This window comes from Triturus cristatus, chromosome 3_2 (genome assembly GCF_964204655.1).
Source record: "Triturus cristatus chromosome 3_2, aTriCri1.1, whole genome shotgun sequence".
In the NCBI taxonomy this organism is placed as follows: Eukaryota; Metazoa; Chordata; class Amphibia; order Caudata; family Salamandridae; genus Triturus; species Triturus cristatus.
This window is the reverse complement of record NC_140584.1, coordinates 429,815,017-429,832,205: the sequence shown is the minus strand read 5'-3', so window position 1 is coordinate 429,832,205 and position 17,189 is coordinate 429,815,017. Positions and strand designations below refer to the sequence as shown.

At 42.9% G+C, this 17,189-nt stretch overlaps 1 long non-coding RNA gene across 1 annotated transcript; it reads left to right on the top strand.

Annotated features, from left to right (window-relative positions):
• The first annotated feature begins 8,085 nt into the window (after nt 1-8,085).
• On the top strand, nt 8,086-10,548 carry LOC146857489 (uncharacterized). Its single transcript, XR_014979582.1, has 4 exons — nt 8,086-8,161; nt 8,916-8,976; nt 9,086-9,290; nt 10,412-10,548. It is a non-coding gene; the product is annotated as an uncharacterized LOC146857489 (long non-coding RNA).
• Nucleotides 10,549-17,189: the final 6,641 nt, after the last annotated feature.

Sequence of the window (17,189 nt, the reverse complement as noted above, 5' to 3'; positions counted from 1 at the left end):
ATTATACACAAAGAAATGAAAAAAAGACAGAATAACCAGAATCTTCGACAGATTAACTGAAGAAAAACAGTGTCTGAGCCAAGCTCGTTATCCGCGGTTTTTGCAGCAGTCAGCTTAGTCAGGGGCACTGCTGTACCAGGTCAGGTCCGGTTCAAAGCGGCGTGGCTGTGCGAAAATGAGCATTCCCAGGTCAAACAGGATTACTTTAGAAGCAATCCCAGAGTCATTGGATGATCATCCAACTACTCTAGAAGTCATTTTCACATCATCAGACATCATCAAGCTCTTGAAGTCATCAGCAGAGTTTAGAAACTTGAGCTCGATGACTTGTGGATGACTTGAAAATGAGCATCTGATGACTTCACAAGGTGTGACTATTCCTGATGACTTCAGGAGGATTTAAGAATGAGTATGCGATGACTTCACAAGGTGTGACTATTCCTGATGACTTCGGGAAGACTTAAGAATGAGTATGCGATGACTTCACAAGGTGTGACTATTCCTGATGACTTCAGGAGGATTTAAGAATGAGTATGTGATTACTTCATAAGATCCAATTGTGCTTGATGATTTGAAAATAAACATCCAAATCTCCACAAGCATCATTTCTTCTTAACATGATGAAATTGCTCCTTATGTTTTGAGAATGATTATACTTCTAGTGCAAGAGGTAAACACCTATTACAACTAATCTTTTACCACTACTACCATCACCCCGCATACCATCACAATGCAACTACCATTACTCGGCAATGCCATTACAACGCATGGCATTACAATGCATATGCATTTACCACACATGCTTCTACAACGAAATTTGTTGTAAATGCATGAATGGTAGAAGCATATGTGATTTATATGTAAGTATAAGGTATGTATAGGGTTTGGGTTTTGGAGTGTAGGGTTATATGTTTTGGGGTTCAGGGGTAATTTTAGGGTTAAGGCGTTTGGGGTGCTGGGGTATTTATAGGGTTCAGGGTGGGTTTAGGATTTGGGGTGTCTGAGTATTTTTAGGGTTCAGGGTGGGTTTAGATTTTGGGGTGCAGGGGTATTTTTAGGGTTCAGGGTGGGTTTAGGTTTTGGGGTGCAGGTTTATTTTTAGTGGTCAGGAGTAATTTTCGGGTTAAGGGCATGTTTGGGTTTTGGGATGCTGGGGTATTTTTAGGGTTCAGGGTGGGTTTAGGTTTTAGGGTGCAGGGGTATTTTTAGGGTTTAGGTTTTGGGGTGCAGGTTTATTTTTAGTTGTCAGGGGTAGTTTTAGGGTTAAGGGCATGTTTGGGTTTTGGGGTGCCCAGGGTATTTTTGGGGTTCAGGGTGGGTTTAGGTTTTGGGGTGCAGGGGTATTTTTAGGGTTCAGGGTCGTTGTAGGTTTTGGGGTGCAGGTTTATTTTTAGTGGTCATGGCTAATTTTAGGGTTAAGGGTGTGTTTGGGTTTTGGGGGTGCTGGGGTATTTTTAGGGTTCAGGGTGGGTTTAGTTTTTGGGGTGCTGGGGTATTTTGAAGTGGCATGGTGGGTTAGGGTTTTGGGGTGTAGGGGAATTTTTAGGGTTCAGGGTGTGTTTGGGTTTAGAGGTGCTGGGGGATTTTTAGGTTTCAGGGTGGCTTTAGGTTTGGGGTGTAGTAGAAAATGTAGGGATCAGGGTGTGTTTTGTTTTTGGGGTGCTCAGGGTAAATTTAGTGTACACGGTTCAGTTTAGGTTTTGGGGTGCTAGGGTAGTTTAAGGGTTCAGGGTGGGATTGGGGGTGTAGGGGTATTGTTAGTGGTCAGGGTGTGTTTTAGGGTTCAGGGTGGATTTGGGGTGCCAAGGGTATTTTAGTGGGCATGGGTATTGGGGTGGTATGGGTAATTTAACAATGTTAGGGGTGTTTAGTTATTGGGATAAAAAAAGGCCTTTTTTTGTTTTTAGTTTAAAAAAAAAAAAATTAAATTAAATATATATACATATCATATAAAAAAATAAATATATAGTTACCATAAACACTTTTACAAACTTTATGCATTCACCGTGCACGCCTTTGCGTTGTCATGGCATGCGTGGTAAAGGCATATGGTCGACCTCGGAGATGGGTATCTGGTTCGAGCCTCGGCAGGGAGGCTGAAAATACTGTGATCCTGGGCATATCACTTAATCTCCCGGAGCCTAACAAAAAAAGAATGTGTCCGTCTGTAACGCACATGGTGCTCAAATAAAGTGCTCTGATTTCTTGAGGTATATTTCTCCCTATATAAAACTCCCCCCCCCCCCCAAAAAAAAAAGAAAAGAATAGATATATATATATACCACACCACTCCTTTTGGTATTTGCGCTGATTTTATTTGCTGCTGTAACGCGTTTTGGTGATATACGCCTTGATTACACATTACGCGTCAGTTACAATCACCATTTTTTAAATAAAACAACACTCGCCAGTGTTAGGTTTTCCAATATTCATAATTCCATTGGCTCTTAGAATAACATGTATCTGTTTAATACGCGTGGCTGTTTTATTAATTGAGTTGAACTACAAGCGATGCTTTGAAACAATTGCGCTGTTTCTATAGACCTCGGCATTCCGTGATTGTGTAAATAACTGAACCTCCATGTGAATAAAAAAGTGCAACCTCTGCCTCTTAACATATCTCGTTCTCGTGTAAAGCGCTATGAGGCCAATCGCGTCACTATTTCTGCACTACTTGCAGCTACATTGTAGTCATACCTGAATGCAGGTTGTGTTGCAAATAAAAACAATTGGTCTTGAGCGATTTGCACAGAATCACAGGATTCTGAGCCTCCCGCAGAGACTCAGATACTGTTCCCAGCTTCAAGTCGGCCTCTGTCTTTTCATTTTCTTGCATTAATTTCCCCAGCCCCTCCTGCCTCGGAGCAGCACTACAGGCTACCTTTGGGCTCGTTTTGGTAGGATCCAGGCCTACCATGCCGCAGCCGTCCCTAGTTGGAACGGAAGCGGAAGCTGACTAGCTGAGTTGTACTAGTCTGTGGCCGACCGAGTGAAGAGACCGGGTTGTGTGCTTACGGATCGGGCTGCACCGGGAAAGAAGCAAAGTGCTCCATTTCGTAGGTATTTTTTTCGTGGGGCTGAGGGTGCAGGTGAGATGTGGGTGTGATTTCCCACCACTTTGGAGTGTTCTGCCGCGCTTTTGTTTGAAAGGCGGGAGCCCGCCTTTTCTTAAGATGCGGCGCTGTAATGCAGTGCTTTTTGCATACATGCCAACATCTCAGAAGAGCAAAGTGGGAGATTCTTCATACTTCTCGTTTGCAAACAGTTACTGAACACGCTGAAGCCAAAGCAGTTATCTGCACTCCCTTCTCCACACATAGTGGCGGCGCCCCATGCGTACTTACGTCTCCATACAATCTTCTCGTCCCTCTGGCAATATTGGTCTAATTCTGTGTCGCAGGCAGCCTTCAGAAGTGTTCGAAACTGCCCGGACATGGACATAACTAGGCTGTTCCCTTTAAGCTTTGAAAATAAACTCTTTGAAGTGTCCTCATGGACTACCGCGGCAAGGTTGACATGAAACCGAGACCAAACAGTATCCGCGCATTTCTATATATGCGTACGTGGTGTGAGAGCCTGGGGGAGTTTGCACCTGAACAACAGGCTAGATAATTAGGCATAAAGTCCCTAGTGCACTGTGACAACGCATGCACTGTTTTCCTTATTCGTACATCAAATAAACGCTGCACTCACCGAACTGTTCTGCTGTTGTTCAACATAATATTAATAACATTCAGGTAATCTCGATTTTCCAACAATAGCAACTAATCCCATTTATTAATTATAAGCACAGCCACTACTTTCAGTTGCATTTTACTTTGTGTTTCTGCAAAAGACCTTTTAGCATTCTGTACCAGTCTTTATCAGGGCCTCCATTAACAAATGAAAGGTTTAAAAGGAAGTGCCTTTGATGACAACACGAGACGCACCGTTGAAGGGATGTTTTATTCAGCGCTGGTTTGTAAAGGTTGACTGACGTCTATTTTTTGGGCAGCTCATTTTTCACCCTTATCTTCTGATTCACTTACGTCACCTACCTGTCACTTGAGGGGCCGGTTCACAGAAATATGTAGGAGTACGTGACGTAACGCTGCAGGAGTACTACTTTATTTACTCCAACATGCTTCGTGACAAGACCGCTTAATCGTGTGTTCCATTCATCTTTTCTCTTTTATTTGCCCTCACACATTTCTGTGCTCAGCGCATCCCTCCTCACCTTTCCTACCCGTTCAATCCACCCTTCTCTCCTCTTCCCACCCATCCATCCGCATTGCCAGAGAGGTCTGGCCATCAAGCCCCCAGCAGCTACTTTGAACTCAGTGCATGCCTCGTTTACTAAAGTCTGGGTTATTAGCAGATTTTTAGCTACTATCTGCTTTAGGCACGAGACTGTCAGATCAGAGGCACAGCTATAAATTGTGCAGCAGGTGCAGTGGCACCAAGAGCCAGAGACCTGAGGGGCCCAGGCCCACTGTATTCCTATTATTGTAGTATAATTATTTCCGAATAGCTTGGGGGTGTGGTAGGAGGTACTATCGCTTTGCTGGCACTAGAGTCCAAGGTGCCCGGTTGGCATTAGACTCTATGGCGCCAGGGCTACTCCACCGTCTCAGGTTAAGCCAAAAGTTAACTAGTGGTGGCGGCTAAACTGTATAAGAAATGTGGCTCATGTCCTTTTCAGTAAGCCAGTGGAGAGAGATCTTCTCCCTGTCCTGCTTTCTGTGTCTTTGGTGGGATATGCCCCACGAAGTGTTCTTCAGATGCGACCAAGTTGTGCATTTTGAAGCTCACATTCTGAAGCAATTTATTATTAAGTCTTATGTTTCAAAGGTAATGACGGCGCACTCAAGATAGGCCAACATTTTAGGTTCTGTAGGGTGAGTTATGGTGGATTAAGGGGTATTCCCCAAAGAAATTTTGAAAACAAATTGTGTAGATGTTAAAATGTAGCATACATTTTTTCAGAGAAATGGGCTAAAAAGTCCCAGATTTGATTTCTTCTCCATAGCAGCAGATGGTGAAGCGTCCATGAGCACAAAATGCATCAGGAATGGTATTTCAATCAAGTGCCCAGTATTGGAAACGGCCTCAAAAATTCTAGCGCAGCCACGTGCCCCGCAAGCCGACCCACGCTTGCCTTAACCACGACCTTATAAGTGTTTAGCCACGCAACAGTTGATGTGGTTGCACCAAGGATATTGTGATGCATAACTAAATACTTAGAAGGTCCCAAAAGCGAGACCTATTGGCTATGCCAATGCTTGTTTTTCTTACCTTTCAGAAGCATGGAGCGCAATTGCAGGCAGAGAGAGGGTGATGCAAGTGTTGTGCACTGGCCTGGCAGGTTGCTGGCAGTGCATACACCAACCCCCCCCCCCCCCTAGTGTGGCAGCCCAGTGAGCTGGAGGTAGGAATCCGCTTCTCACTTAACTTTACCAAGTGTTGGGGCTTTTCTTAGAGATGGGTATAGGATCCCATAATTTGTAGACTTTTGGGACGCTGCAGGTAACTTCCTATTGAGACAGTGTGTCTGAGTTCCCTTCGCAACATCGGTGCTTCAGGCTCAGATCAATTACATGCTCTATTAACAAAAATCATGTGTGGTGGCGATTAAAGTTGGGATTTTTTTTCGCCATACCCAGTCTTCGGTATGGCCTTACGGTTACACCTGCAGACTTTGAAACAGGAAAGGAAAAATAGGCAGAGAGAATAATAATAAAAAATACAATTCTCTCTGCCTATTTTCCTTTCCTGGTGACTTTTTTTCATAGGTTTTCCCTGAGCCAATTAACTAATAAAGTAAAACATATTCATGGCAGAAAACCCTGTCACGTTGAATGACTCACTATTGTGTCTCTGGGCAGCAGAGCTATGCATAAGGTGAAGCCCAGCAATGATACAGGCATGTCCTCCCTAAACTACATATATTTTATTTCTAGACATATATATAATAGAGCGGAGGCATACAGCCTTTTCCCGTCACCTACACTATGTTCTTTTCTTCCTTCAAATTTCACCAGAGAATTCCCATAGAAGCCCATGTTGACACCAGAACATGGGCTTCTATTGGAATTCTCTGCGGCATATTATCAAAATTATCGCCGCTTTATCGGCAGAAAACTGCCGCTAAAGCGGCGATAATGGGCTTAACGGCGGACCTTGATAATATGCCCAAACTACTTTTCACCTCTCTTTATTTCTTGCCCATTTTCTTTTCTATCCCTTTTCACGCTTCCTTTTCCAGATCTCCTTTTTCCCTTCCATGCCGTTTCCACTTTTAATTATCAGCCTCCTTTCTCGCACTCCAGTTTCTGCTATTACCAGTTCTCTTCACTCTTCTCGTTCCTTGTGTACCCTATCTGTCTTTACCACTCCGATATCTCTTCCTTTCTTCCTCTCCCTTTTATCTGTGTTTAGGTCGAGCCTATGCAGCGCATGCGCTGCTGCGAGGCATGCAGTATTGGAGGATGGCTTTAAGGTCCTGCCCACTCTCCGCACATATTTTTAATTGGCTTGTGTCAATGTCCTTCATAAATGCTGCCTTCCGAGTCGTTATTAGGCTTGTTAGACCCTCTTTGATTTCGCCTTGTCTGCATTTGTTACCGTCCATAACAATTGGAACTTTTACTTGTCTCGTTACACGGTCTGCTTTATCTTGGCTGTGAGCACTATTTTGTTTAATGATTTGCCCCTACACCACATCACATCACGCCGTCCGCTTTTCTTTTAGCTGCGCAGTCTGCTTCAAGTATAGCAGTCGTGCTTACTTTTTTTGTTTGTACGCTTTTATATTTACAAATGCACGCCGCCTTTATATTTACTAAAAGCGCTCGCTGCAGCGACACGCTTTAACTTTTGGTGAGAGAACCTTTTTTAAAAAGCTTACTGCTGACATTGAATTTAAGTTTTATACAATACTCAGCACCGCGCTTTATGTTTAACATAGCAGCCGCGCAGCTTTCTTTTATGCTGCGAGGCTGAAATAATAACTCACCTTTTAAAACATTATTTGCTTTATACTATGGAGATACCGTTTACATTTTTGTGCAGTACTGGTATCACCCAGAACCGTTTGCTCATCAAGATTCAGCTGCCCAGCCCTCACCCAGCATTTTAAGGAGGGAAGGGGGTCACATGGTCCCCGCCCCGGGACCCCATTCCAGCAGGCCCTGACCTTTATTTTTGTATTTGTTATTTTTACATAGGAGGTGGGACACGCAGCCCCCCTCAAGGGGCTGATTTTTGCCTCCGGGAAACCATTGCCCGGGGCCTGGCTTCTAGACTGGGTGCCCTAGTCCCACCCAAGGCAACCATGGGGATCAACGGAGAGCCTTGGGGTGGCGGTCCCAGGGCTATTTAAGGCTCCAGGAGGGGGGTGACATGGCCCCCCTCCTTTCTTCTTTTACTGTCAGTAAGTGGGAGGGTGGGCGGAGGGAAAACAGGGCTGTCTGTTTAGTAGTAATATGTAGCAGTATTCTGCGTTTTTATCGGGGTCCTTAGAGCTTTTGGCCCCAGTGTCACTGCACCTGCTGCACCATTCAAATCGAGCCCCTTTTATCTGCAATGTACCTGCCTTTATAGTAGTAAAATATTGCAATATTAAGTCATGACCTTGTTGTCTGCAAGGCGAGTGCACTTCTGACTGCCTGTTTTGTAGTAAAATATAGCAATATTAGGTGTTTAGCGTGGTCCCTAGAGCTATTGGTTCTGGTGCTACTGCACCTGCTGCACCATTCAAATGATGACCCTATTGCGTGCTTGATAAATGTATTTGTAACTGCCTTGTTTAGTAGTAACATTTAGCAGTGATCTGGGTTTAGTGGGGTCCCTACACGTTTTGGCCCTGGTGCCATTGCACCTGCTGCTCCTTTAAAATAAAGTCCCTGTTAACTGCAAGGTAATTTCAATTTTGACTGCTTGTTTAGTAGTCAAAAATAGCAATATTGGGTGTTTAGAGGAGTTATGACAAAGGCCATTTTTGATATAACCTTGTGTGGAGTTTCTTTTGTAGGAGTCTCTCTCCCAGTTGTCTCCTGCAGTCTACCCAAAGGACTCACGTCTACTTCTCCCAGGAGTACTAATCGGGGAACTGCTGCTGTCTACGTGAGGGGAAAAGCAAGGCAGCCTGGAGCACCATTTGGCATCGTGACAGCAGTAAAAGGTAATCTAGAAAAACATTTAAGGCTCTGTGAGTGCCTGAGGGAAAAAGTGTGTATGAAAGCAAAAAGTAAACCTTTGTATTGTGATGCTGTCCTTCTGTAACTCTACTAGGCCCCACTCCTGGTATCAGGGCTGCTTCAGTGAACGCAAACCAAAAAACGTGGCACTATTTATTTTCTTTTGTCCCCCTAAACGCTACTGTGTAACATAGGCTAGTTCTGTGGGTGAAGCCAGAGTATGAAGCACGGACCAGTGACCCCGTATAAATGTGAGCTCATGTGTCTGGCACAGACCAGTGGTCCACATCTAGTGTAAGTAGCATGAATTAAATGTGTTCTATGCAGCTAACCACTGGTATATGGTATTTGAGCCTATGTTATGCACCTTCGACCAGGGCCCTGCTTTTTCTTAGCCTGGTTATGCAGCATGACTGAGAGCCCACATCTTTGTTTGCCTGGTTCTGCAGAATGGCAGTGACCCTTTTTTGTGAGCTTAGCTATTCACCTTATGGTAAAAGAAGTTATATGTATAATTGCAAAAAACAATGAGAGGGACTAACCTCAACAAATGCCACTGTAGCACTCAATTAGACCCCAAAAATATACATCCTAATTAATACTAGGCAAAAAACATATTTTCCTAGATAGGATGCAATATGAAAAATCTACGCAAAAAGGTGCTGAGTCAGATAGGGATATAGCGTCTCCTTAAGAAATCAGGAAACTAACTTGCATCTATTTTTTCTTTATATCCAGCCCGTGTTAAATAAGGGAAGCAAAAGAATAACCATTTTTCCACTCTCGGTGGATCAGATAAGTAACTATGTCCTTCTAACCATATATAACATCATCATCCTACCATATACCTGATAGATCAGGATTCTTTGGTTAAATATATCTTTCTTCTCTCATTGTATTCTGTACAGGACGAGAGGCTGAAGAAACTCCGGCGTGAAGAAACAGAGCTACACAAGCAGGTACCTCCGGCGAGGGAACATGGATGCGGACAGAAACCCTGAAGAAGAGATCAACATGTAAGAGGAAGACCCGCGTGTCGGTGCCGTAACATGTCAGAGACGTCCAATCATGGTACCACGAATGCCCGACTCCGGGACAACAGGACCCGAGCAGGTAAGTCGACAACACAAAGGGAGTGTGGGAAATGATAGGCAGATCTGTGACTGAACGCGAACCACGTTCTTGTCACGGACTGACCAATTTAGCCTCACTTGACTCCCGCTCCCTGTCTGCAATAGGAGCGGGCGTGACTGACAATGCCCGCACCCTGCTCTCCTTGAGCCTTATGTCTAATGCTGGGTGTCAAGGGCCTTGTTTTTTATGAATCAGCTTTTGTGTCATAGATTGTCCATCTTCAGTATTACCTGTTTTAGATGCTGAAAGGAGGATGTAGAATGGATCCATTACAGCAGCCCATGCCCTCCTGAAATGATACACTCTGGGAATTGTGTTCTAGTCTGCTTCTATTTGGAAGGTGCTGTCTTGTCTTGGAAGCAGTGGGTGTGGGATTTTGGTGCTGGAAGTCTTTGCCAGAACACTTTTATTGATCGATTTGCTCATTTCTCAGGATGATGACATGCTCTTTGCAGTATCACATAATAAGAACCAGCATGTTAATTGACTTGTAAAGGATCTTTAACGCTATGTAGGGTCTCTTGCTGCTGTACATAGCTGTATTGCTCCTCTAGGTGGCTCATGCAATACAAGTACCAATACATGCATGCCTCTCTTGATGTTCTAATGTGCTCTGCTGCATGTTTGTGCATGGTATGTCTTTTCAGAAAGTGCTTCTGGGAGCAAAGTGATATATGACTGTATGGCGTACCTGTGCTGAGTTGGATGTGAGATGTTCTGTCCTGTGTAAGGTTAGATGAGTATGTGTCGTTTCATGGTGGCAGGTGCTTTGGATTTCACAGTGGTGACCTTGTAATAAATATATGATATTCACCAGTCAATATGCCATATAAGGTGTTGGTGCAGTTGAGCGAAACATAGGGTTTCCTTTCCTATTTGATTTGCTCAAGTGCGTTATCTCATCTGTTGTGTGTGTGTGGGTTTAATTTATTTGCTAACATGCAACACAGTGGGCAATCATTTCATTTGAGAATTAGTGAAACTCAACCACACATTCTCTGTTTATGCTTAAGAAGTTGAATTCCCAATGTTATGTGCCTATCTGCAAAATACTTTTTTTCATAAGTTAATCATGTATAACTGCTTGTCAATTATTCTAGGAAATTACAGCTATTCGTCAGATTACCCTGCTACGGGTCTGAATGAGGAGCTCGAACTAATACAAACAAATGTAAGAAAATTTCAAGATAAGAATGATTTCTCAAAAGGTAAGTGAAACTCATCTTTTAAAACCAAGTGAGTAGAAGCAACTTTGACCACATAACCTAAAACTCCTAATTGTCCTGCACTTTGTACTCCTCACGTGCATATCTCAGAAATAAGTTTCTGTTCACCAAAAGCTGTGCCTTAAAATAAAAATAATAATAATAAAAACACCTACTGAATTGTAGGCCAGCTGAAGTACGTGTGGAAATCAGTAGGCTATTTATCATTTGCAGGCAGCGCTGTGTGCTTTGACAAACATTGTATGTTCTTTGCAAAAAGAAATTGGTTCTGGAGTACATTTTTGACATGACCAATGCGTATTTCTGGCACTAATGCATCATTTTTTGATCACTGTTACATATGGTGCTTATGAATGTCAATTAGCCGGCCAGAAACAAAAACGTTTACTTTTAAAATCATGTATATATGATGGCATATATATTAATGCTTTGTTATCTGCAGGATGATATGCAGCAGCTGGTAGAGGTTCTGTTGAACCCTATTCATTATGAAAGTGTGTGCTGAGATGAGCATTGGGCAGGGATCAACTGGAAATTGCAGATTTATTTGGTAAGATATTCCAAATCATCTAATTACCCTTCTGGTAACGAACATTCAGGTTAAAGCTGCAAATTGTTTGTGTAAAAACAGTAACTAACATTAAAAATTTGTTTTGACTTATAAAACCTTAAGGCCTAAGTGTTCCCATAGCGGCTCACGTTATTGCTGCAGTGTTCCTTTTATGCTGTTTTGTATTGCTTTTTTACTCCTTCAGTCAGTTCTCTTCAAATAAGCAAGCAATCCAGGCCTTAAACTAGAAATCTTCATGACAGCACTGAAAGCACACAGTGCTTCCAGCCTTACTTCATACTTTCATCTGCATCCCTGGTCCAAACACTTGCTTGTCTGCATTCATGTACCGGCCGCAAGGGAATTTGTGACTTTCTTTGCCAGACGGGCATGCTGCAAGCGTAGTTCAGTGGACCTTCCGCCAATATCCTTCTTGAAGGCAGCATAAGTTGAACCCAAGGTATTTTACTCCATGTTTGCACAGGCTACATCTAGTGGCTTACAGACTCTGGTAACTGGGAAACCACTCTTTACCTTTGTACATCTGTAATTTATCCTGAATGTTAGAGGAGCAGTGATTAAAGGCACAATGCTGTCAAACTGTGGTCAATGTGTGGCGGAGATTAAAACCTAAAATTCGCCGTCTCTTGAGGATAAAAAGCCGTTTTTTACAATAATATTGAAACTCTGGGACTGTTCTGAATCTAATTTGCCCCTTCACTCTTACAGTTGAGAAAGGGATATTTTCTTTCTTCACCTTCCATCTGATCAATGGCCTAAGTTCAAATGTGAACCAGAAGCATCAGAAAAGCAGTGTTAAAACCTCTCATAAGGCACCCTTTATGGTGGAGGGGAATCCAGTGATTTATGAAGGCAGCTAATCTAAAAGAAAATCTAAAGTAACTCAATTGTAGAAAGTGTACTAATATAGTCTTTTGTTATCTTTTCAGAATGTTATGAAATCTTAGTGCAAGCTGGCTTCCTCTCAACAACCAAACTACGAGAAGGGCTTTTGTCGTAAGGATCTGCAATTGCAAAAGAGGACAAAATACTCTGAATCTGGCAGCACACAATAGAGCTGCTTCTTTTGTTGACTTTTTAAAATTCTCTTTCCTTACTTTTAATGTTATCCTGAACAGTATACTATCTCTCTTTGAGGTCATGTACATGCTTTGGCGAAATAAAAGCGCACAGTGAAGTAATTTCAGATCCATTTATTTCAACCAATTCTTTGTTCGGTGTATTGCCACAGGTCACCATATCAAAACTTAGAGTGACGTCGTTTAGCTCAAATGAAGACCTGTCACAGTTAGTATGGGGAAAGGTCATACGCTGCAAGGCTGCTACTCAATGCAAATGGTATTCTTACCAACGCTCCTCACAAATTCAATTTATATCATTGTCCTTGTTTAAAGAAGGATCCTGTTTTAAACCCATACAGTTTTCTTTTTTAAAGGGACACCATGTTTCACCCAAGTATTTCATTTCAAATTTGTTTTTAAATTAGACTTGAGTAATCCAGGATGAAGGAAAGGACATTTGGAAAGTCTGTATTTAAACATTTAGGAGTGATCTACAAGCATCGAGAACATTTTATTAAACCACTCTGAAGTAATCCCCATTTGCAATAGCCAAGAGTGCCCATCCAGTAGATACTCTTGGATGTTACGAATTGGGATTACTTCTAAATAATTCCACTGAGTACTCTTGGTTGTTAGGCAGTGATGCCCGTAGTATTTTCCCAATACCCTTGTGTACATTAACTCCAATTCGAAGTTGTCATAAAATCATACTACAGTAATGCATAATAATTCTGAAGATGTTAGCAAATCATCCAGTGGTTGTAAACAGTAACCATGAGGTTGTCCTGAAATCATCCGGTAGTATTTCAAACTCATCCTGCACTTGTCAGTTAGTATTCCTTGAAGTACAAGATCATCACGCATTTTTAATTGAAGTAATCAGGACACCATCCTGGAGTAATTCACACTCATCCTGCAGTTGTCAATTAGTATTCTTGGAGTTGTAAAGGATCATCACGCATTTTTAATTGAAGTAATCAGGACACCATCCTGGAGTTATTCGCACTCATCCTGCAGTTGTCAATTAGTATTCTTGGAGTTGTAAAGGATCATCACGCATTTTTAATTGAAGTAATCAGGACACCATCCTGGAGTAGTTTTTGTGATCACAGTAAGAGTCATCTCATTTAAATATTTTGCTCTGTGGGCAGACTTCAGGATGGCTTGGGATGACTTCCCCAGATAATTACAGGAATAGCCTGGCTGAAGTCATCGGATGACCCTAGAATGAGTCCAGGATGATCTTCCTTTTTGACTTGGGTTTCAAGGCCGCCTTTGGCATACTTTATAACCTAGCTGTTCCTAATCCTAAACGCACCTCAGTGGAGCAGTTAGGAGAAGTCATATTCAGGGAGACAAGATGAATTGCCCAGGATCACACAAATACGACATAGAAGTAAAGATGAGAAGTGGGGATCCCTGGATGCTCAGTCGTTAATGTATCGAGTTTACCACATCCCTAATCACAAGAGGACCACTTGTTGTATCCGCCTGAGTAGAACTTGGCCTTCATCTGTGGCTCTCTTTAAATCAGTTTCCATCCGGGCACCAGGCATGGGCGGAAAATGATACCATCAGTAGAACTTTTTGATAGTCCAAAAGAGCACCAGCCAGTTGTCCCTGTATCACAGACCCCTCGCCCTCAAGCAACAAACACCTGCATCTACATTCTGGTTCAACACTGTAAAGTCATCAATACCATCCCTTACAAAGCCTCAGTCTTGCAGTTAATGGGAGCCTCGCCACTGACCCTTTGTGCTGGCTGGCCACCTTCCAGGCTTTTTAGGAGTCAGCGGAGCATATTTACAAGAGTTTATCACCACAGGAACATCACTTTTTATGACGTTCCTTTGGCGATTAATGCTTCACCTTATTTAATAGGCGGCATTAAGCCACTTAACGTGTCTTAACGCTGCCATGTGAATAACGTCCCCTTTCACTCAGCACTTAGCGTAAAAGGGGCATGCATTGGGTGTTGTGGTGGGTGTTCCACTGCAACACCTATTGCTATTTGATGCTGCCTCCTATTTACAAGGGTGCATTAATATGGTACAGCGACAAAATTAAGACCAAAAAAAACCTGAACTTGCATTAGCGAAATGAGGAGAATTATCAATTTTTCCTCACCTTTGCTGTTTCTATGTGGTCCCTTGCTCACTTTACCACTGGATTCACGATAGCCTGGCTGACGAGGGTTATGAACCCGAAACCGGTCCCAGGATGCTTGTTTCCGGTCCAGGGAAGACATGGCTTGGCAGTTCGAGCTGGACTGTTCCCATGAGGCACAGGGTCAGACTGATTTGCATATGGCCATGTTTGAACTGGGGTGGTGGAGTGAGCTAAAGAATGATGATGGATTAAACCCAGATCAGTTGACTGGGGGTGAGTGTTTGATTTGCTCCAACACTCCGTCCATCATCCCCTTTGGTATCGCTTTGATCGCCCTAAGTTGGCAGGGTATGCCCAGACGTGGGTCCCTTGCTCACTTTGCCACTGGATTCAAGATAGCCTGGCTGACGAGGGTTATGAACCCGAAACCGGTCCTAGGAAGCTTGTTTCCGGTCCAGGGAAGGCATGGCTTGGCAGTTCGGGCTGGACTGTTCCCATGAGGCACAGGGTCAGACTGATTTGCATATGGCCATGTCTGAACTGGGGTGGTGGAGTGAGCTAAAGAATGATGATGGATTAAACCCAGATCAGTTGACTGGGGGTGAGTGTTTGATTTGCTCTAACACTCCATTCATCATCCCCTTTGGTATCGCTTTGTTCGCCCTAAGTTGGCAGGGTATGCCCAGACGTGGGTCCCTTGCTCACTTTGCCACTGGATTCAAGATAGCCTGGCTGACGAGGGTTATGAACCCCAAACCTGTCCCAGGATGCTTGTTTACGGTTCAGGGAAGACATGGCTAGGCAGTTTGGGCTGGACTGTTCCCATGAGGCACAGGGTCAGACTGATTTGCATATGGCCATGTCTGAACTGGGGTGGTGGAGTGAGCTAAAGAATGATGATGGATTAAACCCAGATCAGTTGACTGGGGGTGAGTGTTTGATTTGCTCAAGCGCTCCGTCCATCATCCTCTTTGGTATCGTTTCTATGTGCGCTGCATTGTGCAGAACAGATAGAAACAGCAAATGGCCATGAATGATTGTTTATGTGCAGGAAGGCGTCCCTTCCTGCACATAAACAATCATAAATAAAAATGATTTGCAACTTCTATGTGTGCTGCAAAATGCAGCACACATAGGAGTTACAAATTACCATGAGTGATTGTTTATGTGCAGAAAGGGACACCTTCCTACACACAAACAATCATTCCCTCAATACAGGCACCCTTGCACTATGGTGCAAGGGTACCTGCGTTGGAGCTAGGCAGCTCAATTTAGCACCAGCGCTAAGGAAAACACAGGGGTGCGCCGTATCGCTGCAAATACGGTGCATACCTGCATTTTCAGAAAGGCGGAGTGTGGTGTTAGCAATTTTGACTTAACGCCACGATCCATCATTTTCTTGTAAATATGCCCCAGCATGTCTTTTTTTTCTCCTTCACCTTACCAGCCAATACAGAGACACTCAGAAACAAGACAGCAGCCTCATGGACTATATACACCTATAAATGGACATTTGATGCCACAGAGGGATCCCGTTTTTAACTCTGACCTCCCTCTCTCTCCCACAATCTCTTTTAAGGCATGAGTTACAGAAGCATGTTCATGTTCAAATTGACTCTGCGTCATGCCTGGCCATTTTGAAGCAACTTGCTTTACAGTAATCCACTAATCTGTTCAGACTCTTTGTGAACACATTATAATAATGGGAGCTTTAAGTGGGCCGGGTCCTGTGGGCATTAGACTTAGTAGTAATTAAAAACTGACTTGGGAACAGGTCCCTCTGAGGCTCTATATTCATATCCTTAACTTTATTGGCAAAAAGACTGATCAATTTTTCAACAAGAATTGTAAAAGCCTTTAAGGTATTCTTTATCATTAATGCAATCTCTGTTTACATTCCAAATGTTTTCTTCATCGAGCATTCCCTAAGAATACTTGTTTTTCTCCAGACGTTGTTTCTGTAGTTTCTTTTTCATGTGACTCTTGTATATTGATTACTGTTTAATAAGTCACCTCCACATGTCTGAGTTCAGGTTGTGGGTGGGTGTTCATGATCGCTCTCAGTTAAGATCTCTAAAGCTGAGTGAGAAGGCAGTGGATTTGCCTTTCAGTTGGTCACAGTGGTGTACAGACTACATGCACATTCAATCCGTGGCCTCTTTACTGAGTGCATAGATAGTTCCCTAATTGCCAATAGTAATTGTGAGAAAAGTTGAGGTTTGTAGATAGAGCATTTAAGAATGTTGTGGAGTGTAACAGGGTACAATTGTCTAACAGATTAAGAGACTATGGACGAAAGTGATATGAAGGTAAGAACTGAAGCCTCTATCACACTACGAAGGCTGCTATCCCTTTCACAGACCTTAGTGATGTTTAATTCATTGCCTCATATTTTCAGAGTGGAAATATTTTACATTGTAATCGTTCACAGCAAAATCATTGCTGCTTTTCTTTTATCTCATAAAACTAACAAACATTGGCAACACCAATAGGTCTGGCCTGTTTTAGGTATGTGTGTGAGTTTGTTGTTGTGTGACGTGTCTGGATGAAATAGCAAAAAAACACATAGCACAGGATTTTAGTTTACACGTTTTCAGCCATGCCACACCTCTTGGAACATATTCCTAGTTATGCTTCTTCAGCCACGCCCTTTTAGAGACCCCTCTTTTTTGTCCATCTTGAAGCACTGATAAAAACATATCATAAATGTAATTTCTATGGTAAAGTGCACATTTTCTCTTGAGTATCTTGGCACTTTAGCAACAAACGTCAGTTTGTATTGAACTCAATAGTACTCATTTGTAAAGCACAGATGCTGCCACTGGATGCCCTATTCCACTTAGCCAAAAGCCTCAAAAGATATCTTCCAGGAATAGGTGTAGTTCGCAGAGTTTTATGCGGAACTTCGAGA